At 37.3% G+C, this 27,310-nt stretch overlaps 1 protein-coding gene across 3 annotated transcripts in view; it reads right to left on the minus strand.

Moving 5' to 3' along the window:
• The window catches only part of LOC114241814 (neurotrimin), a 78,491-nt gene extending 71,612 nt beyond the window's left edge, over window positions 1–6,879 (minus strand). For all 3 annotated transcript variants that reach the window (XM_028172793.2, XM_028172792.2, XM_028172791.2), the window contains exon 1: window positions 6,627–6,879. The gene's annotated coding sequence lies outside the window, so the exon portion shown is untranslated. The remainder of the gene's footprint in view (window positions 1–6,626) is intronic.
• Window positions 6,880–27,310: the final 20,431 nt, after the last annotated feature.

Raw genomic sequence — 27,310 nt, forward strand, 5'->3', positions numbered from 1 at the left:
ACTCCAGGCGCCGGTTGGAATTCAATAGCGCATTTTTTTAAATTGGATTACGGATGAAAAAGAATAAGAGAGAGATCTAGAGCTCACTGTCAAACCGTCACCCTTCAAACCGAAACGCATTACTGCTTCACGGCAGAAATAGGCAGGGCGGTGGTGCCTACCCGCGCGGACTCACAAGTGGTCCTACCACCAGTAAAAAACATGAACCCGAAATCTTAATTCCGATCAGCACAAAGTCATGTTAATTTTCAACTGAAAAACAAAATTAGTATCCCCAATTTAAACTTGCGACATTCTAATGTATTGCTGATAAAAGTAAGTGGCATGGCAATGCTAAGCAATGCGAGCTAGCATCATACCAACCAATACTAACCTACGTACCAACTCTATCAAAAAGAACTTTTACAGTAGGTAATTCTGCGCAATAAAAAAGTATTTTAAGTTAACAGATTAACCCAAAACTAAATTGAGCAAGTATTTTTAAAACACTTATGTTTTTATTCAAAGAGATTCCTGAATTCCGGAGTGAGAAATTCTAGTGTATTAAGCATACCATACAATCGGGGTCGGGTGCTGAAGGATTAAGCATTGTTGGAATTGCTTCAGTAAATTAAGTTGAGTAGTGAAGCGTGTTTCTTTTGTTTATGTATTAAAGGACTTTACATTTATCTAGCGAAACTGTTAGTTTCGTATTTCAAGAGATTGTTTGGCTTGTCGAAAGATTCGATTTTGTGAACAAAGAGTTCACTATAGATAGTATTTTTCGTATATCGGTTTATTATTTGATAAAGCTTTTATTTGAGTGGGACCCCTTATCCTCGCTATATGAGAATCCCAATTTGATGTTAGAAATACGCCAGCAAACTGGTGTCTTAAATTTTGTATCAAATTCTTTTCATATAATACACATGGAATTTACTTGTCTTCTTAAGGGTTTTCGGTAGGCAGCGGCTTGGCTCTGCCTCTGGCATTAGTGAAGTCCATGGGCGATGGTAACCACTCACCATCAGGTGGGCCGTATGCCCGTCTGCCAACAAAGGCAATAAAAAAATTAAAAATAATTTTTTTTTTTTTCCAAGACCACCAGTACCTACTTAATTGTTTTTTTTAAGATATTTGGTTGGCGTTTATCTAGTTTAGAGATTTATCTAGCTCGCTCATCTAATTGTGAGCAATTACCGTAATCGAATTAAGCGTCGTTCGAAGTGAAGGGTTTACCAGGGAACAAAAAATCGAACGGGTATATTACAGTCAAAAGAGCAATACAAACTAAATTTTTGTTAGTACAAACAGATAAAAAACCTGAGAAACCTTATAACGCACCCTACCGCCAATAAATGGAAGGACTTAGAGAAATAGATAGAAATATATTTTTTATTGCTTAGATGTTATGTGGTTAACTTAACACCCATCCGGTGTTAAATGGTCACCGGAGCCCACAGACATCTACAACGTAAATGCCGCCACCCACCTTGAGATATGAATTCTAAGGTTTCAGTATAGTTACAACGGCTGCCTACGTGGTACCCGTGCGGACTCACCAGTAATTACGCAAATTATAATTTTGCGGGTTTTATTTTTATTACACGATGTAATTCCTTCACCGTGGAAGTCAATCGTGAACATTTGTTGAGTGCGTACTTCATTAGAAAAATTGATACCTGCCAGCGGGATTCGAAAACCGATACATCACTACATACGAATGCACCGGACGCCTTAACCTTTAGGCCACAACGACTTCAAATCATCCTCGTTTTTTTAACTAAATATAGATCCAGAAAGTATGAAGAACTACATCACCCGACAGAGATCTCTCTACACTTAGCAATCGACCCCTAAATTTTTCGCTTATTCAAATCGTTATGTTTATAGATTTTTTTGAAGTTGTAGTATTCTAATAAAACTGTCTAACCAAATATTATAATGAATCTATGATGCGAAAACTTATCGTTAATTTTTTTTCCGTTATCTATTCGTTGGTAGCCCACGGAGCTATTACAGTTACGCAATGGCTGATAGGTCAAGTCACAGGACTCAAATTGAGAGAGTTACTAACACTGGCCTCAGTAAGAGCAGTATTTCACAGAACCTACCCCTTACTGAGAAGAAGAGGTGAGAAACTCAGTGTGTGGTCCTTGATCTATTACTATAATTTACAACAATCAAAATACGATAAAGGCTATTAAAATGATGTTATATTTATTGTCAACCCGTAAATTCAGGTTTCCCGAGCGAACGTTTGGCATATACATAAACCAACGATATTCTGAGTGCTATTTTTGTTCAAAATCAATATTGTTCTGCCTCTCGGTCCAAACAGCTTCCAACATAAATTATTCAGATATTCAAACTTGAAAACAGACCAAATCGTGTTCCTATTCCACATAAATACGAATGTTTGTAGTTAGTCTGAGCAGTCATTTTAGAAATTTTATATATATGTAAGTATATGAATAAATTTATTAAAGAATTGGGAAAAAAGATTGTTACTTATAAGCACTAATATGTTATGAAATAAGAATCACTGAAGACAGCATATTCTAATGATGATAAGATATGTGTTATGGTACTTCACGGGCTGTGACTACCTTTTGTGTTTCTGCGGCAAAGCAACCCTGCGTTGTATATTATTGCAATGCAGAGGGACTTTTTATCTCTATTTATTTTTATTATATAAATGGGCTCACTTTCTACCCGATGTCTGGGTAGTTATCGATATAGGTATTACAACATAAATATCGCCACCCGTCACGAGATGCGGACGAAGTATCAATTGTAAAAATCCCATTCTCCAAACAGAATGACTGTTTCTAGAATTCGAATAGCAGTACCAAGACGTGCAGACTAACAACACACTTTAAAACCAGTAATACTATTATTAAGTCAGCAATACTATTATTAATTTTGGTAATGTTTTGACTGATGCTCACAACACCTAGGAGACGTCGTATCAAAGCCAGATCGACTGTGGCAAACGGGTTCTCTAAAAACGCGCTGTGAATGAGTATGGATAGTGATGCCCAGTAGTCGGAATTAGGCGGTGGCTGACTATGTAATTGTAAAATTCAATGGCCACAATTTTTTTTATTGCTTAGATGGGTGGACGAGCTCACAGCCCACCTGGTGTTAAGTGGTTGCTGGAGCCCATAGACATCCACAACGTAAATGAGCCACCCACCTTGGGATATAAGTTCTAAGGTCTCAAGTATAGTTATAACGGCTGCCCCACGCTTCAAACCGAAACGCATTACTGCTTCACGGCAGAAATAGGCAGGGTGGTGGTACCCACCCGCGCGGACTCACAAGAGGTCCTACCACCAGTAAAAATTACTAATGCTTTTCGGCATTAATTTTTATTAAGTACCTGATGTTATTCCTTCAAAAAGCCGCACCGCATCGCGGAGGTGGCTCTACCCAATGAAAATGCAGCGTCATCAACCACGACCACTCGATTAAGAGTGAAAGACTAAGAAAGAAGAAGTCATTCCTTAATCGCGGAAGTCCTATAAAAAGAATATTAAATGCTTGCTGAATTTGAATGATGGCATAGTCGCATCGCTTCATACGAGTACACGTGAAGTCTTAGGCTTTAGGTCTAGACGATTTTAAATGGACTAGATTTAACTTTTCCTAATTTTATAATTATATATATAATATTAATATTATATATATATTATATAATTTTTTATTTTATAATTATATATTATAACTAGCGACCCGCCCTCGCTTCGCTTCGGAAACATTAAAACACACATGAAACCAAAAAAATAAAAAAAATAAAAAATTTAAAAAAGTAGCCTATGTTCATCAGGGACAATGTCGGCTTCTAATGGAAAAAGAATTTTTCAAATCGGTCCAGTAGTTTCGGAGCCTATTCGAAACAAACAAACAAACAAATCTTTCCTCTTTATAATATTATAATAAATAATAATAATAAGTATAGATTTATGTATTAAGATTTTATTATAAAAATAAGAACATAATATTCCTAAATAGCCTAAAAGTACATGTTATTATCCGCAACACGTTCGTCAGATTACAGAAATAGAGTTATCAGCAACGTGCTTCGTCAAAAAGTACAATACTTACTTTCAGCTACAGGCGTCGTCTTAAGGTATTTCACTGCACATCTACCTTTAAACTTAAGATTATTTTACGGTAGACGCCACGCGGCTGTGGGGGCAGCAGATATCACTTTGCTTCTGGTGAATGTTACACTTATAAGTTTCATTAAACAGATGGAATTCGTATTGTTTTTTTCTTTGGACTTCACTAAGTTCCTAACACCGGAGTAGGCGTAAACTCACCTACGCCTTCAATGTTCAAAACAAACAAACAAAGCAGACAAAAAAATAACTCAGCTTCGATGTTAAAATAAATTTAAAAAAAGGAAAACCGTGTACGGTTTTTGAACGTGAAATTTATCCAAAATAATGTCATATTTAATATTTTCGTTATACGAAAATCACGAAAGGGGCTTTAAATATTCAGCAAAGGCTCCTCTTCAGAACACTGTCGAGCTTTTAATTGGTATGAGCTTGCAGAACTCAGCCCACATTGCACATTCCAACATCGCTCCCGTGTTCCCCCCGGGAGTTTTAAAGGACGTATTGTGAAAGGTTTTCCTCGTGTCAACAAAAAGGACCTTTTAAAATCTATATGAAGGCATGACCTAGAGAAGTACATCGTAGAACACGCCTAGCTTCAAGCCTAGAAAAGAAAATACCAAAGAATTGTTTGATACTCAATATTTTCAACGAGACGAGATTAAAAGGTTTTTTAAATGCAAAAAAGTATCCAGTATGTAAAACAAGGTAAGATTGTTTAGCTCTCTATCAATAGGAAGTCTAATTCAAAAACATTCAATTATAATTGAATAATTAGGCAAAAAAAGTTGCATATTAAGGACACTTTAATTCAAATATTTTGATTCTCGTCACTACATCATTACGGTACACGCTGAAGTTTAATTGAGCTTATAATCAATTACGTTATAACAAAAGTCCGACGTGTCAGATATTACTATCACTGAATAATTACGAAAATTGTTTGTTTAATAAATCAGATTTATCGGAAATTCATGTGAAAACATAATAATATGTTTCCAGCATTTTGTTTTTAAATCATTTGTATTATTTATAAGCAATTGAATAGAGGATTTAAAACCACGTGGCAGAACTCTGGTCGGACAAGTCTAAGTTAAATTGATTTTATTTTTTAACATAATAATAATACATACTCAAAACGCTTATGTGCGCGCAATGGTTCAAATTCAACCATAATCTTAAGAATTACATTCATACAATTTTCAGTGTAAAAATTTATTAAGTTACTGACATTTTTTTTAGATGGGTGGACGAGCTCACAACCCACCTGGTGTTAAGGTATAATCGCTAGATTAACCGCAAAAGTAGTTGTCACGCTGTCGAGTCAGTAAGCATCCTTATAGAAGCCATTACGGAAAACCGTGAGCGCTGGTGAACGTACATCACGTTACATATTTAAATGTTCATAATAACTCAATACAGATCTATCTTTGTAAGCTGGCCGTGTTGCTTCGAAGTTAATCTATGATCAGTAATTATTAACATTGTATATTTTTTTCCAATTTTCTTGATCATATAGTATTGAATATTTGTTTATTAGTGTTCTGTATATGGAAGATATCCAATTAAGCGGAACCTTAGTATTTATTACTTATATTTCTGGGTTTTGTCATAGTACCATTAACGGAAGACAGGTGGCGCGCGAGCAGTTTCCCCAAAATAGTGTATTTCATAAATTCACCGATAATATAGTAACAAAGTCGCCTAGGTTTTTCTAATAAATCATCAAATAAATTTGTAGATTAACGATTCTAAAAATGTTACCAAGTAGGTACATTTACGCTTCCATTTCTGTTTGCTGTAGCAATCGGTCGTTATTACCCAGTCCTCTGTTATTGTCTCGATATCGATTTGTTATTAACAAATGAAATTCTTTTTTATCTGTATAAGCCGCGTTTTAAATCAATTAAGTAATTAACACTGCAGTAAAATCGGGCCGGAAGATTAATGAGGGATGAAACGTTTTTTGCCCAACAAATCCCTCCACATAAGCCCCATAAATGTGTTCGGAGTGCTTTGAAAAGGGTACAGATAATTTGATGATCTTTGATAAGCCATTTTGATAAATGAACAAAATTCTACAAATCGTCACTTAGAAATACATTATTTAAAAAAAATACAGCTAATTCAATGCTGTTAAAGATTTAAGTTAGTAATTCATTACTATTCCAGAAAAAAATGGATACAGTTTTGAAATTAATGAAAACTTTTATAAATTCGACTATTCTTTAACAAAGCTTTAATTGAATAGTATTATTTCGACTATTATTTAACAGTTTTAATTACATAGTATTTATTATACTATTATGTCGGTTAACTATAGTTTGATTTAACATAGGATCTGAAAAGCATTAAGGTAAGTAATTAAAAGGTAATTTATAACTCCGCCGGCCGTGGCATTAGCTTGAATAAAATATGAACGTGCGAAGGCCTCGAGCGGTCCTTACATAGCGGGAATGAAAAACAAAATCACCAAGGTCGTGTATATATATTAATTAATCTAGTTAAAAATGCACTTACCGGCATTAAAAAATCCGGGCACCGCGTCTACGATGCAAACTCGCAACGGATGTGCACTGTTTAAAACAAAACAAAAAAATAAAAAACACTTTTAAAATCACAAGTCACACAGAGTTTCACTATCGGTGTTGTCAAAGACACGCATGTGCGATCACTGGTTCACGTCACTCACACTGGTGGAGCACCAGTTCTGATTTATTTCGGCGTGGAATATACGAACAGGCACTCGGTCGGTCGCCGCAGCTTGACTGGCTGGGGCGACATCACCGCGCGTGCCTAGCTCCCTTGCTCCCCACCCGCCCTCCCTACCTCGCTGTACACTGTACAGGCAAATAGAAATAAAGTACGCGCGGTAAGGATAGAACGTGGTAGAAAAAACGGATCTGGATGCCTTCAGGGCTAGTTAGCTAAACGATTCCGAGGCTCGAGGGGTTTCTTGAGCTGTATGCGAAAGTTTTTTTTTTTTTGTGGCAGATTAATTTCACACATGCAGCATACTCATGTAGTTTCACATATGACTTTATTTATATTTGGACGCAAATAAACTTTAAAATTTAATTATTCATTAAGATCTTTATCCTTTTTTTACTTGCATTGACAGGTTTGTTTATCTAGTTATTTATTATATTTCTCATGCTGGTACTATCGAAATATGTGAATAATTGATGACTCGATTTTCCTTTTTTTTTTAAAAGTATCAGCGCGTAGCTCTTGGACCTTAGAACTGTATAAGTCATATTAATTTTAATAAATGATTTCTTTTTATGGTAATATTAAATTTTGTTTTCGCGTATCTGGAAAGAGAATAGGAAACTCGAGTCATTAATTATTCAAATATTTCGATAGTACCAGTATGAGAAATACACTAAATAACTAGATAAACAAACTTGTCAATGTTAGTAAAAACGCGACGAAGATTTTATTAAATACTTATATTTTGAAGTTTATTTTCGTCGAAATTTAAATAAAGTTATATGTGATCAAATAAACATAGATATATAATTAAGACATGAATGATTACTCCACGATGTCCTTTCATGGAAAGAATAAAAAAGAAAACAATAAGCATCAATAAAACTCACTAATAATATTGACAAACATCCAAATAATTCCATCAGCAAATTAATTTTAGGGCGGTCTCTGAATTCAAACCATGAAGATATTTTGTCAATCTTCATTTTTACTTTCACGCCATTGCCCTCGATCGACCCGACACCTGTGCTCGTGACAAGACAGATTGCAATCAATAAGATTTGTTTCCTTTTCATTATGATTCTGTGAAAATGGAGGCTTACAAAGGTTGTGGAATTAAAACTTTTTAAAAATGTGCTTAAAGGTTTTTTTTTTATCATATGCCAAAGGTAAACTAAGTTTTAAACAATTTTATAAATCGTTTATAAGATATCTATTGCATTTTTAAATATAATACATTCTATATATTTTTTTTTTTTTTTTCATTAATTTTAGAATTGAATAAGTAAGAGGCTTATTTAAAAATCTATTTGTGTCAGCGCATAGCTTAACTTCATTGTACCCTATCTATTCATAGAGGATTTAGTCTTAATTAAGATTTGAAGCTAATTATTGGTTGGAATCACGCACGAATATCAGACCCATAACAAAAGGATTTCATTATACTCAGCCTAAAACTGTATCGATTTTACCTGAACCGATTTTAGGTACAGTTATTTTGTAATAACAGTTTGAAACCGCTTTAACATTGACCTCGAAATGAGGCCGAATGGCAGAACCCACGCAAGGTTATAGAAGATTGATCTTTACGACCGGAATCTTTAAGCATTAGTTTCGAGAGTCAAGGTGGGACGAAGATTCGTTCAGTATTTATGTGCTAGTGCTGTGCTGAATTATACTGTCCGCCTACAAAAACCTTACGCTACGTTTTCTTGTAACTTTATCGTCTAAAAATAGACGTTTGATTTTTTCCATCAATTATATATTTATGTAATTCATTTCTATTAAGTTTCAGTGTTTGATCATAATATCTTTCTAGAAATATTTTTTTTTAAAGAAACAAGAAACAATCTGATACTGTAAGATTTTTCAAAATTAGCATTGTTCCATTTCATTTGTTCATTTCAATAGATACCTACGTATAATTTTGTCATAAATATTCGCGTATTCAATCCACTTTAACGGCCGTCTGGTGTAGTGGGAAGTGACATGGTCACTACACGAGGGGGTCGCGGGTTCGAATCCCGCCAAGGGAAGATATTTGTATGATAAATATAAATGTCTTTTCCAGGGTTATGGATGTCTATTAAATATATGTATGTGTATAATAAAAATCTTACATTTATTTCCGTTATCTGGTACCCGTAACACAAGTTCTTTACGAACTTATCACGGGACCAGTTAACGTGGCGTGATTGTTAGTAAATATTTATTTATTTATTATTTACTTAAAAATAATATACTTTAATTATCATGTTAGTAAATGAAGCAAACAGCAATATATGAAGATTAGATATCTGCTAATAACGCTTTGTTTGTAAACGTTAATCCATAGTAATTGCTCAACTATAACAGGCTCTCTGCTATCGGCTAATTAGTTTTTAAGCGGTATTAACATAAAAACCGAAATCGTTTGTGACTTTGTGTTAAATTTAGAAAAGCAATTCCCAGGTAGCAATTCCCAATTTAGCGGTAGGCAGCGGCTTGGCTCTACCCTTGGCAAGCTGAAGTCCATGGGCGACGGTAACCACTCACCATCAGGTGGGCCGTATGCTCGTCTGCCTACAAGGGCAATATAAAAAAAAAAGTTACTACGAAACACCATTTATTTTATTTTATGAGGATCAACCAATGTAAGATTTTGGGTTAATCGTCGACCAAAACGTCCGATCCAAGTCTAGCCCGAAGCTTGGTGATTTGCTGTTTGATATGGATACGCAGAAGGCCTGCTGTGTTAGCCCTAACAAGACTTTGAGCATTTCTTCTTTATTATGAAAAACTTAAATAAATTACACTAACTTGATAGGCATCTCGCAAAAAGCACATTTTACAGTCAAAAACTCAATAAACGAAATGAGTTTCGTAGCCTACGTAGCAATGCTCTACGAAAATTCGTAGCATTTCGTAGGCTCATAGCTGAACGATAAAATTGTAATACCTATTTCGCTCTAAATTTTGTTAGAGTATAGTTCTATATTTTCATTTAATAGAGGCAGAAGTAGTAAGTACTTCGAATCTCTTAGCTAGTTATAAATTTATATTTCATTAGAGCACATTAAAGTTGGGTTTGCATAACATTTTGTTTGGTTTTTATCTATTGCAGACTGGCGAATCAGTTCCCGGCCCACCTAGTATTAAGTGATTACCGGAGCCCACAGACATCACCACATGAATGCCACCCCCGAACATGTGACATGAGGGATAATTTAATTGTACCGCGGTTCTAACTGAAACGTTGCTGGTTCGCGGCAGAAATAAGCAGTGTAGTGAAATCTAACTATTCGGGCTTTCAAAATTACCAGCAGGATTAATAATAATAAATAAAGGTCGCATTTATTATTTTGGGTAAACAGTATAACATTGTTAATTCTATTATTGTGGTGGCTTAGCTTTTTTTCTTTGCATTTATAACCATCGTTATTGCAAATATAAACATTAAAGAAACCATAAAATATTGATCCTGAATTTACATATATCTCTCAAGAAAGCTATTGTTAATTTATCATAAGAATTGAAATTGACAGATTTTACGCGAAGACTGACTCCAACATTTTTCACTTGCTCTCACTCTGCTAAACGTCAACAAACAGAATCCGACTGCTGCATGACCACGACCACCCTGTCAAGAGTGTACGAATAGGAAGAAGAAAGAACGCGAAGAGCGCGGTCCTAACAATATTTTCTAGAAAGTTATTTTAAATTTTTAGCATGCTAGTTCCATAGCATTCTCCTCTTCGTTCTTCCTCCCCTTATCCCACATGATGTGGGGTCAAGGCGGCATGTCCTATTATCATGTTTTAGGATTTGGTACCAATGTGTCCAGCATGAAACAGTACCAATGTATCCATCCTGAAACAGCTCCAAATCAAACAAAGGCTTTCTTTCGTCGATTGTGCAATTCTTAATATGTTTGGACACATCATTTTTTTAAAGCTTAGAGTGGTGGACGAGCTCACAGCCCACCTGGTGTTAAGTGGCTACTGCAGCCCATAGATATCCACAACGTAAATGCGCCACCCACCTTGAGATATAAGTTCTAAGGTCTCATGTATAGTTACAACGGCTGCCCCACCTTTCAAACCGAAACGCATTACTGCTTCTCGGCAGAAATAAGCAGGATGGTGGTACCCATCCGCGCGGACTCACAAGAGCTCCTGCCACCAGTAAAGTCATCCGCAATTAAAGCTCATTCGAACGATTAATGGTTCAAAGAACATTAGATCACCCACAAGGTAGACAGACTTGATTAAGTCATCTACTAAGTGTTCCCTTACTGAATGTACGCGTACCACCACAAACAGAGAGAGATGGAGAAGCCTCGCAAAAACCGCAACCAAGCGATAAGACGTACATAACCACGACCACTCCGTCAAGAGTGTACGACTGAGAAGAAGTAGGATTCGGTATGAATTTTACAACTGACCGCCATTTTGAAGTACTAGTAAATCCATTACAACATAAGAAAGGACTTTTGCTGTTTCTTCTTTTATTGTTCTTTTTTTTCTTACTTTATCCTTCACATTTTATTAGTTTTTCTGTCTTTTCTTTTAATGATGTTAAAATGAGGTTATTATGAAAGTGTTTGTCACATATCATTATAATAGGCTAATGCACTAACCACTGAGGCCAAGGCGCTTAACACGCTGCGTACCACCCACTGTGATACACAAGTCTATAATTTATTTTGCGAAATGGTAGATGCCGTTATAAAGAGAAAGCAATTTTCATAAAGTAGGCATAATACGAAAACACGTGGCAGTTTGTCAAAATTATACGGCCTGTGTGATTATAGGCAATAAAAACATATTAAACTACCTTCGTACATTAATTTATATAATGTCTGTAATTTACGCTTCTGATTACATTTTTGTTAATGATTAGGTACATTGTTTTCGCTAAAAGTCAAAAGCCGTATTCAAGAATCTCAGTCACTACGGATCTAACTTGTTTTAGAGCGTATTGCGAATCCGCATATTTTAGTGTTCTGCTGCAAAATAGTTTTGTGTTCCTAAAGGGTGGGATAGCCTTGCACACTACAATTTAAACTTTGAAATCATATCATTTAGACACAATTCACTGTGTTTTTCGCCGGATCTTTTCAGTTGTAGATTCAGCACTACTATTGCTAGGGTTAGTATTAGCAAGTTCTCTAAAGTTGAGCCCCATGACCTCACACGTATCCATCGTGTTAAAATAACCCCGTAACCTACCAATAGCCTAGGAGACCAAAGAAAAACCTTTTATTTATAGAGGAATAGCTGCAATTATGCTACGATATACATGTATTAGGGCTAGTAATCACATAACACAAAAAAAAGAGTGTGGCTGTCCATTGGGAACAGTAAAAAGATTCGATTTTGCCGTCTAAATTAAACTCCGTTTAAATGCTTGCTAGTAACTATTTAAAGAGCGAACAGGACTATTAATTTTACTGCTAAGTAGACTAAAATAAAATCCAATTTTATGCGAAGTCTATTAAAAACACTGACAAAAGAGGAAAAAATTTTTGTAATGGGAAACGTGAGAATAAATAACCATTAGACTAGAGCTAAACTATTTGAAGCTGCCTTCGATGATGTGGTAATTAAATACGAACAAACTATGAAATCCAATATAGTTGAAAACGGGGCAGGATTCAATATTGAAAGTTCGAAATGAGTACCTCCGTGGATAGTTTTGTTGAGGATTTGCTGTGCGACGTAGGCGTCTGACATCATGGTTCAGGCTATTTTAGTCACAATGATGTGCTTAAAAGCTATGACAGACGATAATCTTATGTTTTCTTGTCACGAATCGTAATATTAGTGCATAATGTATGTCTATGGGCTTAAAAATCCTAATATCTGGTGTAACTTGAACTTGTCCATCTTCTAATCTAATTGATTCACAGCAGTGCACAATTTTTCTTTCTTTTTATAGAGGTTCTAATTAGATTGCTAGAGTAGTTTCGTGTCTTATTCCAGTAAAATTTTGGCTGAGTATCTAGTGTCAAGCATTGCCATCGACACCATCAAATAGACTAAAAAGAATATCTTTTTCGGGATGTATAGCGATGTATGTGAGTAGGACGTGTTGTGTGTCTGCACTTGTAGGTACCATCACCCTGCTTATTGTCGTGAAGCAGTAATGCGTTTCGATTTTAAGGGTGTCGCAGCCGTTGTACTATAAAATTGAGATTCAGAACTATGTTTCAAGGTGGGTGGTGCCATTTACGTTGCTGACGTCTATGGACCCCCTTAACCATTTATTTTATATTATTTACTGCTAAGATGGGTGGACGAGCTCCCAGCCCACCTGGTGTTAAGTGGTTACCGGAGCCCATAGACATTTACAACGTAAATGCCGCCACCCACCTTGAGATATGAGTTCTAAGGTCTCAGTATAGCTACAACGGTTACCCCACCCCTCAAATCGAAACGCATTGCTGCTGCACGGCTGAAATAGACAGGGTGGTGGTACCTACCCGTGCGGACTCACAAGAGGTCCTACCACCAGTAAAACATTATACATCAACTTCATACATTCATCATACATCAAACAGCAACTTAACATCAGGTAGGCCGTGAGCTCGTACACGGATCTAAGCAACAAATAAAAAAGCAACGCAATTTGTAAGTAAATTAATGAAAATTAAATCCGTATGTAGTGTTTTCTTCGGTTCTCACAAAGCGTAGACCCAATTACAATTACTTCCAGAGCTTAATCTTGCATTTTCCCGGTAGTCGTCCATGACTATGAAATTGTACTGTATTCGAAATGTCGGATAATGTAATGGCCATAAAAAAAATAAACTGTAAAAGTAGTTTTCACTATAAATTAGAACAATAAGAGTGAATTTATTTGTAAAGTTTCAGTTTTGGAATGATTTCCGTCTCTCTACCACAGAATTTATATTCTGTGGTTATGAACTTCACTAGTTGCTAGGCAGGTACACCTACATTCCACCACAACCTCAATAAGTATTTATTTTGGTGCATTTTTTTAAAGTTTCATTTTTGGAAGGATTTCTGTCTCTCTACCACAGACATTATATTCTCTGGCTATGAACTCCACAAGTTGCTAGGCAGGTACATCTACAACCCGCCACAACCTCAATACATTTTTCTTAGCCACGATGACCAGATAAGCTCTCAAGCCACTAGTGGCAAGCTGTTACCATATTTCATAGGCTTGAATGGTATAGACCGCAATCTTGGTTTTTTTTTATTGCTTAGATGGGTGAACGAGCTCACGGCTCACCTGGTGCTAAGTGGTTACTGGAGCCTATAGACATTTACAACATAAATGCGTCACCCACCTTGAGATATGAGTTCTAAGGTTTCAGTATAGTTACAACGACTGCCCCGTCCTTCAAACCGAAACGCATTACTGCTTCACGGCAGAAATAGGCGGGGTGGTGGTACCTACTCGTGCAGACTCACAAGCGGTCCTACCACCAGTAGTATACCACCAGATATAGTGTCATTCTGAAATACCTTGATGCAAATGTCGTACACAACATTTCTGTGATCCGATATAAAACGGCTAGACATACTCGTAATAAAAGTGGCGATTCGTCTTCATCCAACTTAGGCTAACACTATTGATCGTTCAACAGAACTATATCAAGACTTCACTAACATTTATTACTCTAGCGCCTGACTAACTTGTAGAAAGTTGTTTGTCACCATCGGGAACTGGAGAGCAAAGCTCGCGCTGCTTGGATGAACCTTAGACATGAAACTACAACAGAGGATAAGTTCTATTTTAATGACAATATTATTCGCTTTTTACTTTTACAGGAACTAAATTATTATTATTTTGAAGTTATACTTCTTTAGGCACGTTATGAAAAATTGATGAGAGTGAAATTTTACGATGCGTGCGTACCGTGACACAAAATTAACAGAATGAAGCTGCCCACTAAATCGCTCATTACAATACGACCGACGTAACTTGGCGAGTCTGAATATAGCCGCAGGAAAACTTTCGCGCATTTACACTCGTAAAAAAAGTGTTATTAGCAGTAATTTTTTAGTAATATAAATGACAACATTATTATTGAATATAATTCATACTAACTATTATTAAATTATTAACGGTAAATATTTATTATTAATTACTTAATATTTAAAAAAATAAAAAAATTAATTTAATAAAAATAAAGTATATCTTACGCGCGTACACACACCCTTTTTTTATTTCACTACATATATAGTAAACAATATCTATCCTATTATTAATACTATAGAGCTTATTATGGGATGATAAGTATGTAGACTAGAGTGTATAGAGTATGCTTTATTATATACTAATACACAATTAAAATAGATGAAAAATTTTAAACACACTCTTTATATGTTTGTATCTGCAATGCGCATGTCGCTATGAGCGATTCCAGACAAGAATCATCTGAGGAAGTAAATCTATATCTTCAACTATATCTATATCTATGACGTATTATTGTTATTCTAAATAAACTGTAGTGTACGAAAAAGCATATAATAAATAAAGTAAGTATTATTAAAAAAATTGTCTATAGACAGTTGTCTTATATTCTTCTTAATGGAGGCACGATTAAGACGAAGAAACAACGTATACGTTATCATTATTTAAATGTCTACGAGCTTGATAAAATTCATACGAATTACTAGTTTATATTTCAGAAAATATACTTCGACTTCGTCTGCTAAAAATATTCAACAATTTCAAACCCTACATTGCTTATTTAATCTCAAAAATATTGCTCTGAATAAGATATCTTATCATTAATTTAGCATTTTGATCATACCTAATCATTGACTAGAAGAACAAAATGCGGGGGTAAATTCATCAAAAACATGAAAACCGTTTGAAATTTAATCTTGTAAGAAAAAGCTTTGGGTAGCTTCCATTCTCGTTCTGAACGTATCCATTGCGTCATGCTTTATTCATCAAACATAATACCCACTATAATTTCTTTAATGACACGAAAATGTGACGTCTAAGTCGATTCCGCTATCACAATGTCCTTAATGGCTTCACTGAGTCACGTATAACAAAGCTGAGCCGTAATTTTATAGTTAATCTGAACATAAGTTGAGGCTGCCCTTGGAAGGTATCGATTTACACAAGTTTTTCGTTACGGTTAACTACACAAACTACATTAACAGTTACTGGGGTAGTTTAGTTAACGTGCCTTCCTATTTGACGTTTATTTAATACTAGCTGACCCGGCAGACTTCGTAGTGCCTCAATCGAGAAATAAAAGACAAATAAACTTAAAACAAACAAAAGGAATCCGTCTGACGGGGACACATCAAAGAAAAAAAAAATTGTTATTTTTATTTAATTCCGAGCATTTTCATATTTATCTAACTTTTAAACCTTCTCTGGACTTCCACAAATAATTCAAGACCAAAATTAGCCAAATCGGTCCAGCCGTTCTCGAGTTTTAGCGAGACTAACGAACAGCAATTCATTTTTATATATAAAAATATAGATATACATAATTATTGTCGCTTGAAAGGCAAACATGACTAAGCGACAATAACTGCTTTGTACATAAATGATAGGCAATAACCATATTCGATGCGCAAAAAATATATATTTCTAAGTCTATTAAAATCATTTCAATCCTACATCTACTAGCTAGATTCTACTACGCTAGATTCGTTAAAATAAATTTTGCTTTCAGGTATTTAAACTTTAAATTAGTCTACTGTAAAGTTCACGCATTGTCGCTTAGTCACGTTTGCCTTTCAAGCGTCGAATATAGATTCGCCAAAGACAAAAGAAATTGCCGTCGAAGTTGCTAAACATCTTACCGGCTATGCGCAGTAGCCATCATCCAAGGAACATAAATGTATTTTTTCACGTTCTCTTGTTTGAAACACAGATCAACGTTTTTAATTGATCTTCATGAAACTGTGTTCAGTTTGTCTATTTTATAAAGTATTAATTTTATAGTAATCGTTAGCTTCTATGATAATAATGATTATCTTCATCAGACAGAGTAATGTCAATTTTAATTTCCAATTTAATGTACTTCTCTGCTCTGAGTGCTCTGAGGAATTGTTCGAGATGATACCAACATCTCGTTTTTACCATCGCACCGCCCGCCACCGGAGCAAAGTTCGTCCATACCACCTGAAGCCACTGCGGTCATCCACAGTGCGTTTCCAGAGGTCTTTTTTGACTCGTACCATCCGGCTTTGGAATGAGCTCCCCTCCATGGTGTTTCCCGAACGCTATGACATGTCTTTCTTCAAACGAGGCTTGTGGAGAGTATTAAGTGCTAGGCAGCGGCTTGGCTCTGCCCCTGGCATTGCTGAAGTCCATGGGCGACGGTAACCACTCACACAGGTGGTCTCACAGGTGGACCGTGTGCTCGTCTGTCTACAAGGGCAATAAAAAAAAAAGAATTCTGATATTGCCTTTAGCTTCAATTAAATATAAGGTATGCATCAAGAATCGCACGCTAGTAGTTCCAAAGTCCCAGCCTTATCGAGAAATGGCAATTTGTCTAATCGACACCCATAACCCGGATCGCATTTGGGACGGATACTTTGTCATTCTAACGAAAGACAAACAAAGCGCGTAAAGGGATGTAAAGCAAGATTGATGTTTCCACAAAGGGATTTCAAAGTTCTTGATCGCGACACTTCGTTGGGTGACCCAAGGCTTTGTCTAAAGCGTTTTGCGGTCATAAGAATTCTGTTAACTAGAGATTTATTTTATATTTTAATTTTATGAAAATTAGTTTTCACAACCAGGCATTTATTTATTTCAACAAATACATGTATTTTCCTTGACAAATAAACTGACTCAAGATATTGGTAATCCGTTCGGCCTGCAAAGAAACGTAATGTTATTTTTGATTTTAATGTTATGTAATAAAATAATATTTATGGTTTTTTTTTATTTTTTTTTATTGCTTAGATAGTTGGACGAGCTCACAGCCCACGTGATGTTAAGTGGTTACTGGAGCCCATAGACATCTACAACGTAAATGCGCCACCCACCTTGAGATATAAGTTGTAAGGTCCCAGTATAGTTACAACGGCTGCCCCACCCTTCAAACCGAAACGCATTACTGCTTCACGGCAGAACTAGGCAGGGCGGTGGTACCTACCCGCGCGGACTCACAACAGGTCCTACCACCAGTAATTACGCAAATTATAATTTTGCGGGTTTCACTTTTATTACACGATGTTATTCCTTCACTGTGGAAGTCAATCGTGAACATTTGTTGAGTACGTATTTCATCAGAAAAATTGGTACCCGCCTGCGGGATTCGAACACCGGTGCATCGCTTCAACACGAATGCACCGGACGTCTTATCTTTTAGGCCATGACGACTTCAAATGTAAATGAGGGTAGTTAGCACACATTTTAAATAATGATGAATAACACTGCCATAGCCTGTAGTGCTATCTGGTAATACTAAGATGGTCAGATCTAGTAAAGGGAGCGGTTGGCGGTATTCTATATCATGCGGTCCATGCAACCTACGATCGAACACTGGAGGAACGTCACATGTGATCGTGATCCTCAGCAGTGAGGGAACGATGAAGAAGCCCGTAGCGCGAAACGTCAGAAATCTTAAGTGCCAAAATTAACGCGATATTACATCGTAAAGGTATCTTCAAGTGAGTTATTTTATTTAAGACCTTACGGCACATTTTAACAAGGTTTAAATAGCAATGCGCTTCACGAGCAATCAGCACCTCTACCGGTTTGTGGTGAGCCTGGTACACTCATGCAAACAACCGCCAACTGCCGACTTGGTTGGTCCATCGCATGGGCAAACTTCCATCAAGTAACATCTGCCCACAGCAATAATACCGAATGACGACCACGACCGCTCTGACAAGAGTGATACGACAAAGGACGAAGAAATCAATGATTAAAGAAATTCTCTACGTTAGTATTCTATAGAAAAAAAAACGACGCTTTGCTAGTTTTTAAGGAAAAATCTTATAACTTAAATTGATTATCTCTGGCTAGGTAACTAAACGTGTTATGCTTGCTTGCTTATGATATTACCTGTAAAGTCCAGATATTTCTTTTTTGCACAATATTTACACTTAAAAATGAATTGGTTCGTTAAAACACTAATTGAATTAGAAGTATCCAGTCATGCGGCAAAAAACTGTTCTCTTTTTAAGAATCATGTTTTATTTAATAAAGCATACCACAATCTGCGGAAATGAATGCAAAACAAAACGTGAATGAAGAATGGCGTCCTAAGGCGCCGCGGAACAAAGATGCAAGCTGAATTGTATGCGAAGTCACATTGTGTTAGATATTTCAGGTGGAAAATTACTATTGCATGTTTTGTTAGTTTTCATTTGGAATATATTTCGAGGTCAGACATATACCGTTTGTTACAAATCCAAATATGATTTGTATCATTTTGGAAACGTTACTCAATGTGTTTTTCGTTGAAGCAAAGCAACAAAATTAAGTGCCACGGTCAAACTTCAAGGATACGAAAATTTCCTGAATTTATTCATATTTAATTCCAAAGACGCGCAATTCATACTTCCGCCCCAAGTAAAATTGGCTTCATATTACAATAAATTAATGTTTTCGCGGTTTAGGTACCCCGTTGCGTCAATCATTAAATTTATTATCATTATATCGCTGCGTTGATTTTTCTGGAAGCTTGGTTTATTTAAATGTAGTATTCCAAACCAAAACCATATTGCAATCTCATTCGTGACGCCATATGTTAAAAATCATGGTTTTTAGATCATTTTTTAAAAATCAATAACCGCTTTGAGCAATTTGCTCACGTGTGAACAGAAACCATGTTCACCGTGAATGATAATTAGAAATATGTTCACTATCCATCGCGATGTTCTTTCTGTTTAAGCCATCCACTCGACTAAACTATACGACATAGATAGAAAAATATATTTTATTTGGGTAGATGGGTGGGTGAACGAACTGGGCCCGTCTGGTGGTAAAAGGCTAGGTAGGTAGGTAGGTAGACCTAGAAACATTGAGACTTGTTTCAAATGAATAGCAAAATAAAATCTTCCTTTTCATTTAAAAATTCGTGACACACTTTCGTAATCGGAACGCTTAACCTCGAAAGTCTCTTCATGCTGAAATTTCACGTTCAAATAGCGGAATTAGACTCAATCACATTGTACGAGCCATTGTCCAAATCATTTTTCACGAAGCCCTTTTGAAACCTAATGGAACTAGTTGATTATTGAGGAAGAAAATACGAGCATTTGTAAACGTAATTAATGGTAACCTGAATTGATTCGAACGCTAAGCATTCTTTAACCAAAAACTGAATTCACACACATGATAAAATTTATTTATTTATTAACATTGACTTTTTGAATTTTTTTATTTTGATTTAAATGCCATCCTACATAAAACCTATGGACCTTCTTACTAATAGACAGTAACCAAAGACTGATATAATGTATTGTACTGGTCAGAACATAATGGGAGCTTAGATCGTATGCTCGTACCTTGCATTTAAGAAGCAAATCATCAGATTGCTCGACATTAAATATGCAAGATAAGCCCTCGTATAATATATGGCTGCGCAAGGACAACTTTTGAGGTTTGTTTTAATCTCAGTACCGATGTATCTTATAATAATAGTATCAACATCATCAACCAATGGGTAGCCATTGCTGGGCGTAGGCTTCCCCAAGGTTGACCATAATGACTCCTACGCTACTCGCATCCAATGCATACCTGCAATCTTTAGTAGGTTGTTTGTCAACCTCATAGGAAATTTAGCCAGACTGCATCGTCTAGTACGCAGCCGCCACTCAATAGCTTTTTGGCCCCAACGTTTACATATTGTTGCTTCGACGTCACTTGTCGTTGTCACTTCGACGGCGTAATACTATCCATTACTATCCTGTGAATCTCCTCATTCCTGATTATAATTTTTATTATGTCCATTACAAGCTGTTGTATCTACATTATGAATACTTCCTCTTCTTTTTCCCCTTACCTCACTCTAAGCGGGGTCGATGCAACATGTCCTCTTATCATGCTGCACAGGGCTTTAGGATACATCATCACAGGGATAAACTCTTTCGGTTTCTTCTTTTGGTGTTTCTTTTACTTCATCCGTTTCTGGTCCTATGATTTGAATTCTTTATCTAATATATAAAATTCTCGTGTCACAATGTTCGTTCCCATACTCCTCCGAAACCGCTTGACCGATTCTCATGAATTTTTTTATGCATATTCAGTAAGCCTGAGAATCGGCTATTATCTATTTTTCATACCCCTAAGTGATTAGGGTTGTCCACCCCTAACATATTTTTTTTTATTTGGTTTTTTTTTTTTGTTATAATGAGGTATTATGTGGTTGAATGAGGTTTTGTTATTTTTATTATATATTCCCTCATCGTTCACAGCACTACATACCTCTTTCACTCATTCACCACATCCTTACACACTTACAATAAGTTAGTTTTTTTTTCTACACTAGAAATTCCCTAGAAATCTTATATATGGCAAAACAATGTTTGCCGGGTCAGCTAGTAATACTATAAACATTTAAACTTATATCTAGGTTTTCAAATATCAAAAGATCAAATTATCACATATTTTGTTTTTCTGTATTTTCAAAATAAGGTAAAAATTACATTACAAAGACTATTATTAGATTTCAAACAGCATAGAGATATTCATTCAATTTTTTTTTATTTACATGAGGACCCGATATTTCGTTGTTAAAAATTAAAAATCGTCGTAAACTAATAGTGTATGATAACAATAATAGTGTTTATGGTGCTCATTACAGTTCTTTTTTTTATTTTTTTATTGCTTAGATTGATGACGAGCTCACAGCCCACCTGGTGTTAAGTGGTTACTGGAGCCCATAGACATCTACAACGTAAATGCGCCACCCACCTCGAGATATAAGTTCTAAGATCTCAGTATAGTTACAACGGCTACCCCACCCTTCGAACCGAAACGCATTACTGCTTCACGGCGGAAATAGGCGGGGTGGTGGTACCTACCCGTGCGGACTCCCAAGAGGTCCTGCCACCAGTGATTACGCAAATTATAATTTTGCGGGTTTGATTTTTATTACACGATGTTATTCCTTCACCGTAGAAGTCAATCGTGAACATTTGTTGAGTACGTATTTCATTAGAAAAATTGGTACCCGCCTGCGGGATTCGAACACCGGTGCATTGCTACATACGAATGCACCGGACGTCTTATCCTTTAGGCCAGTAAATAGTTTTTTCAGTAGTTAGTTAGTTAGTAGTTAGTTCAGTAAATAATGGCCTCATGTGACTTATGTGCATACATCCTGGAATTGTTTATTACCACAAACAAGATTATTAACCTGCAGATTCACCTGTCGATAAATTTTATTACGTGTTTGCATCGTCAGAGAGATTAAAGCTATTACTGTACATGTGAATGCACGTGGGTTGATATTGATATTAACAATTTCTATTAACAATAGTATAACAGTTAAGGACCGTCGACTTAGAGGGGCTTCTCAACATACGTTAACTATAACTATATTATAGTAATAGTTTCCCAGAATTATCAATGTATAGAACAACTTTAACCAACCTTCCGTATACTGTAATGTAGAAATAAATTTATTGGGAATCTGAGACATAATTTTAGAGCATCATTATATTACTATGAATTTGCTCTAATTGTGATCATATATTTCGTTCGTTTCAGATGCAATCCTTAAATTTCGATTTTTTATTTATCACTCCAAGCTGAGATTGAATTATAGATTTAAGAAAATGCATTCATAGCTAGGTCAAAATCACTCAAATTCCTATCACCGTAAAGAAACTGACTTCTGATATACATCAAAGTCTAACACCGTTATAAATTCCAGGATCAATAACTTCGACTAACTAGAAGAGCATTACAGTAAGAGAATTATAATAATTACTCAACTTAAAGGGACTGTATACATAAGTAAGACACGTACCTACATACAATTATATGTGATCCGAAACATCTGTGTCATTTCCTCAATAACCAGCCAGTGCAGTCTATGAGCGTTAAATTATATGCTGTATATGTTACATAGGAGGAGCGGAAAGTAATCGATAACTCCGAACACCAGAGACGTGTTGATAATCGCGATTTTAGCGTTTCAAAATTTTGTTGGTTCAAATATAATAATATTATCTATGCGACCATTTTATGAAACCCATTCATCATTATCCTGCCCTTCTCCCAGTCACCTGGGTCGGCGCAACATGTTTTCTCCTTCCATACTCTTCTATCATATACAATTTCTTCGCTCACTCCCCTCTTACCCATATCGTCCTTCACGCAATCCATCCATCTCTTCTGAAACTGATTGTTGGTATGAAAATTTTATATTTAGTGAATTCATTCTGATTGCTTTTGATACTGAAAATTCACGCTGCACTTTAACAGTACGACTACCCTTTTTTTTTTTTTTCGGGTAGAGGGCCTGCGCAAAAGGGGCGCGCGGGGTATGTGAGACTCAACGATCTGCATGGTGTTGTGAGCAGACCGCGGGCCCAAGGATTTTAGGGCCCACCCACTAAACGACTCCCCTGCACTCTTACACCCGACGTCCGATCCCCTCCGAGGTCAGAACCCGGATGAGGTAGGGGGGCTACCGCGGTCGACACTACAACCAGACGGCGCGGCTCACCCCAAGGACGCCCAGCCGACGGAGCCTTCGAGGCGAATCGAAGGCTCTGAAACGTCGGCCGTCTCGGTACGGCAGCCCGTCGGGCCGCCCAGACGGTGCCGCTGGTGTCCCGGAATACCCCGCTAGACCAGAACCAGCCTGCCGGGTCGGGACGCGATACACCGTCGACCGGTCGCTCTATTCACTCCAAGGCAGCGCGCTAGAGTGCTGGTAGCGCGCCGCGCGGCCTCACCCCCTCAGGTCGCCCCTTGACCTTCACCGGGGGGAGGCCGCTACCTACAGGGGCAGGGACGTACGGGCGTATTCTCGCCTCCGGCCCCCGGCTCGACGGCGACGGATCGGTGCGGAAAGGGAAGAGCTCTCCCTCTCTCGCTCCGCCGCCTCCTTCTGCGAGATGGTGGATTCGCAGAAGTCGAGCATCGCCTTCCAGGACGCGTCGCTGCCGAGCATCGTATTCACGACGCGCGGCAGCGAGAGGTCCTCTCCTATGACCGCGACGAGGGCGGCGCGTTGCTCTGGATTCGACAGTACGACTACCCTTTTTTTTTTTTTTTTTTTTCGGGTAGAGGGCCGAACCTCCTACGAGGTCCCCGCGCAAAAGGAACAGTACGACTACCCATTTTTACCTTTATTTTTATTGCGTTTGTAGGCATACGATCCGCCTGGTGGTGAGTGGTTACCGTCACTCATGGACGTCGCCAATGACAAAGGTCAAGCCAAGTCGCCGCCTACCATACATGTCCGGACGAGGCGTGGTCCACGCGGTATTAATAGTTGCTGGAGTTTTTCGACATCTTAACATATATGACGCCTACATTGAGGCATGAAGTCAAAGGATGGGAACTTGGGATGTTAATGCTTAATACTGCTAAATTTGCAACCAAAACCCAAGCGCAGTTGGAAAACTGGTATAATTTTTCAATCGCCACTGTAGAAAGTATGATATTTTTAAATATTTTTCGCACCGCCATTGATTTTACCATCTATGGTGATCTCCGAGTAGCCGAAGTAGTATAAGATGGCGTCATGGTGTCCTCACTATGACACCATGAAAGCTCACGTCCTTACGGATCCATCAGATCCAATAACTCTTGCATTAGATACCTTCAGCTCTAATACTAGGAGCAGGCTGAGGAACCCCAGTAACCGTACTCGTCGAACTCGACAAAGAGGTCGACGTGCAACCTAACCCATGCATCAGCCCGCTGAGTTTCTCGCCGGATCTTCTCCGTGGGTCGCGATTCTGATCCGGTAGTAGATTCATTCGCGAAGCAATTGCTCTTGAGTTGTTAGGTCTCCTTCGGAGGCGCTCCGGCAGTTGTTAGCAAATCCCACCCCTCCTGGCTGAGAATTTGCTCGCCCACCTGTCCTGGTGAAGCTGGAAAGGCCTCCGGGCCACCAGTAATCTTTCAATCATAAAAAAAAACCATGAAAGTCATGGGTGGAGGTAGCCCCGACCTTCAGACACGACAAGCACGATTGGAGAAGGGGTAGGCAGACGGTTTTTTTTAGCCACTTTAGGGTCTGCTCCAAATTTCGAAACACAGCATAATTACCAATTATTATAATGGCTACACTACGAACCGCTTTACTTTACGCTCTCTTTATTATCACGGAATCCTTTGTAAAATTTCAAGTATAAAAATAACAGAATATTTCATGTGAATCACTGAGATGTACCAACTTTATTAAGATTTCTATTCTAAAATCATTTATATGTTTTTTTTTTATTGCCTTGATGGGAGGACGAACTCACGGCCCACCTGATGTTAAGTGGTTACCAGAGCCCATAGACATCTACAACGTAAATGCCGCCACCCACCTTGAGATAAGAGTTCTAAGGTATAGTTAGTTACAACGGCTGCCCCCTTCAAACCGAAACGCATTACTGTTTCACGGCAGAAATAGGCAGGGTGGTGGTACCCGTGCGGACTCACAAGAGCTCCTACCACCAGTAATTACGCAAATTATAATTTTGCGAGTTTTGATTTTTATTACACGACGTTATTCTTTCACCGTGGAAGTCAATCGTGAACATATTTTGTTAAGCACGTATTCATTAAAAAAATTGGTACCCGCCGGCGGGATTCGAACACCATTGCATCGCATCACAAAATACGAATGCACTGGAGGCCTTATCTTTAAGGCCACGACGATTTTTACTCAAGTAAACTAATAAAATTACTTTTAAACTGTAACAGTAACAAGTATTTTGTTGAAAACATTTCCGATATTACGGATCGGAAACCACAGTCTAACGCTTCCTGGACAGGCCACCAATCTATCACTCCGAGGCCGTTTCAAATCCGCATTTGACACACAAATCTCTCCCTTACCGACGTTACGTAACAGGTCGCAAACTGCTAGGAAGGCGTAATAATACGAAAGCCACGTTCAACCGATACAAGCAAGCGGAAATTAACAGCTCTTAGCTCTAGCCTAACTGTAGCGTAGGAACTGTAATGAACCTACCGGATTTGCGGGGCGTATGAATTTTATATTCCCATAAAACTCTTGTTTCAATGCAAAACATTGCTGCGGTAATGTCGAAAGTCGTTTGTTTGTTGTTAAAAAAATTATAGTGCACTTTAAGCTGAGCAATTAGTCGAGTCTCTTTAAAATGCTGACGAAACAATTTTCAAGATTAGAGTTTTCTAACGTTTATGTAAAATACGAGTCTTGTATCTCAGCCGTTATTGTGAGTGTTAAAATGTATACACAAACCTCTTGTTGATTTATATTTTCCTAAATCGGTCAAGTAACTTATACAGATCTTTTCGTTGTTTTGTGAAGTGATATTTCACTGATATTTCGTTGCATATATCCCAATTATCTTAATTTTTTTTATCCCAATTATCTTAAAAAAATTATTGGTGGTAGGACCTCTTGTGAGTCCGCACAGGTAGGTAACGCCACCCCGCCTATTTTTGCCGTAAAGCAGTAATGCCTTTCGATTTGAAGGGTGGGACAGCCGTTGTAACTATACTGATACCTTAGAACTTATTTATTTATTACACTTCATGTAAAATTTACATTGGCGTGCAGGTAACCAAAGGTAGTGCAGAGTAAATAGTGGTAGGTGCAATGATATTTATATTAGGTAACGAATACATACAAAAAAAGTATATCTACATATATACAAAATCACATATACATATACATACATACATACATATATACACACATACATACATATAATAGTTTATACAGTATTAAAAGGAATATATTAATAAATTTCCTTAACAAATAACTTCATCAAGTTCATGACGATTCCGCTAACTTTTCCAACAGCATTCGCCGAACCCTTAACTTGAACGTGCAGCGGTTAGTAATAGTCCTGATCTCGAGAGGAAGCGCATTCCATAGCAGAACAGATTGCACGACGAAAGAGTTACGAACATAACTAGAACTATGTGTGGGACAACGAATTAATAGGCTATTGAGAGAACATAGGGCCCGCTCATGGCTGGAGTGAAGATATTGAAAATAGGAAGTTAGATAGGAAGGAGGTTCGGGAGACATAAGTAAGGAATGAAGAGTCGTCAGTGCCCGTAAATTACGACGCTGGCGAATCGGTAGAAGTTTGAGCTGAGCACGATAGGAAGATATATGATCATATTTACGAAGATTAAAAATAAATCGAATGCAGTTATTAAGAAGACGATCAAGTTTATTAAGAAGGTCTGCATTCAGGTCAAAATAACACACATCACCATAATCAATTATAGGGAAGATCAAGGCTTGTACTAGCATAGTCTTGGTCGCTGATGGTAAGAAATTCTTGAGGCGATACAGAGCACGAAGAATTCCAGAGGTTCTTTGTCCAACGTAAGATACTTGAGCTTTCCAGTCGAGTGTGGAGTCTATG

The sequence above is a fragment of the Bombyx mandarina genome, chromosome 13 (genome assembly GCF_030267445.1).
Source record: "Bombyx mandarina strain Sakado chromosome 13, ASM3026744v2".
NCBI classification, from domain to species: Eukaryota; Metazoa; Arthropoda; class Insecta; order Lepidoptera; family Bombycidae; genus Bombyx; species Bombyx mandarina.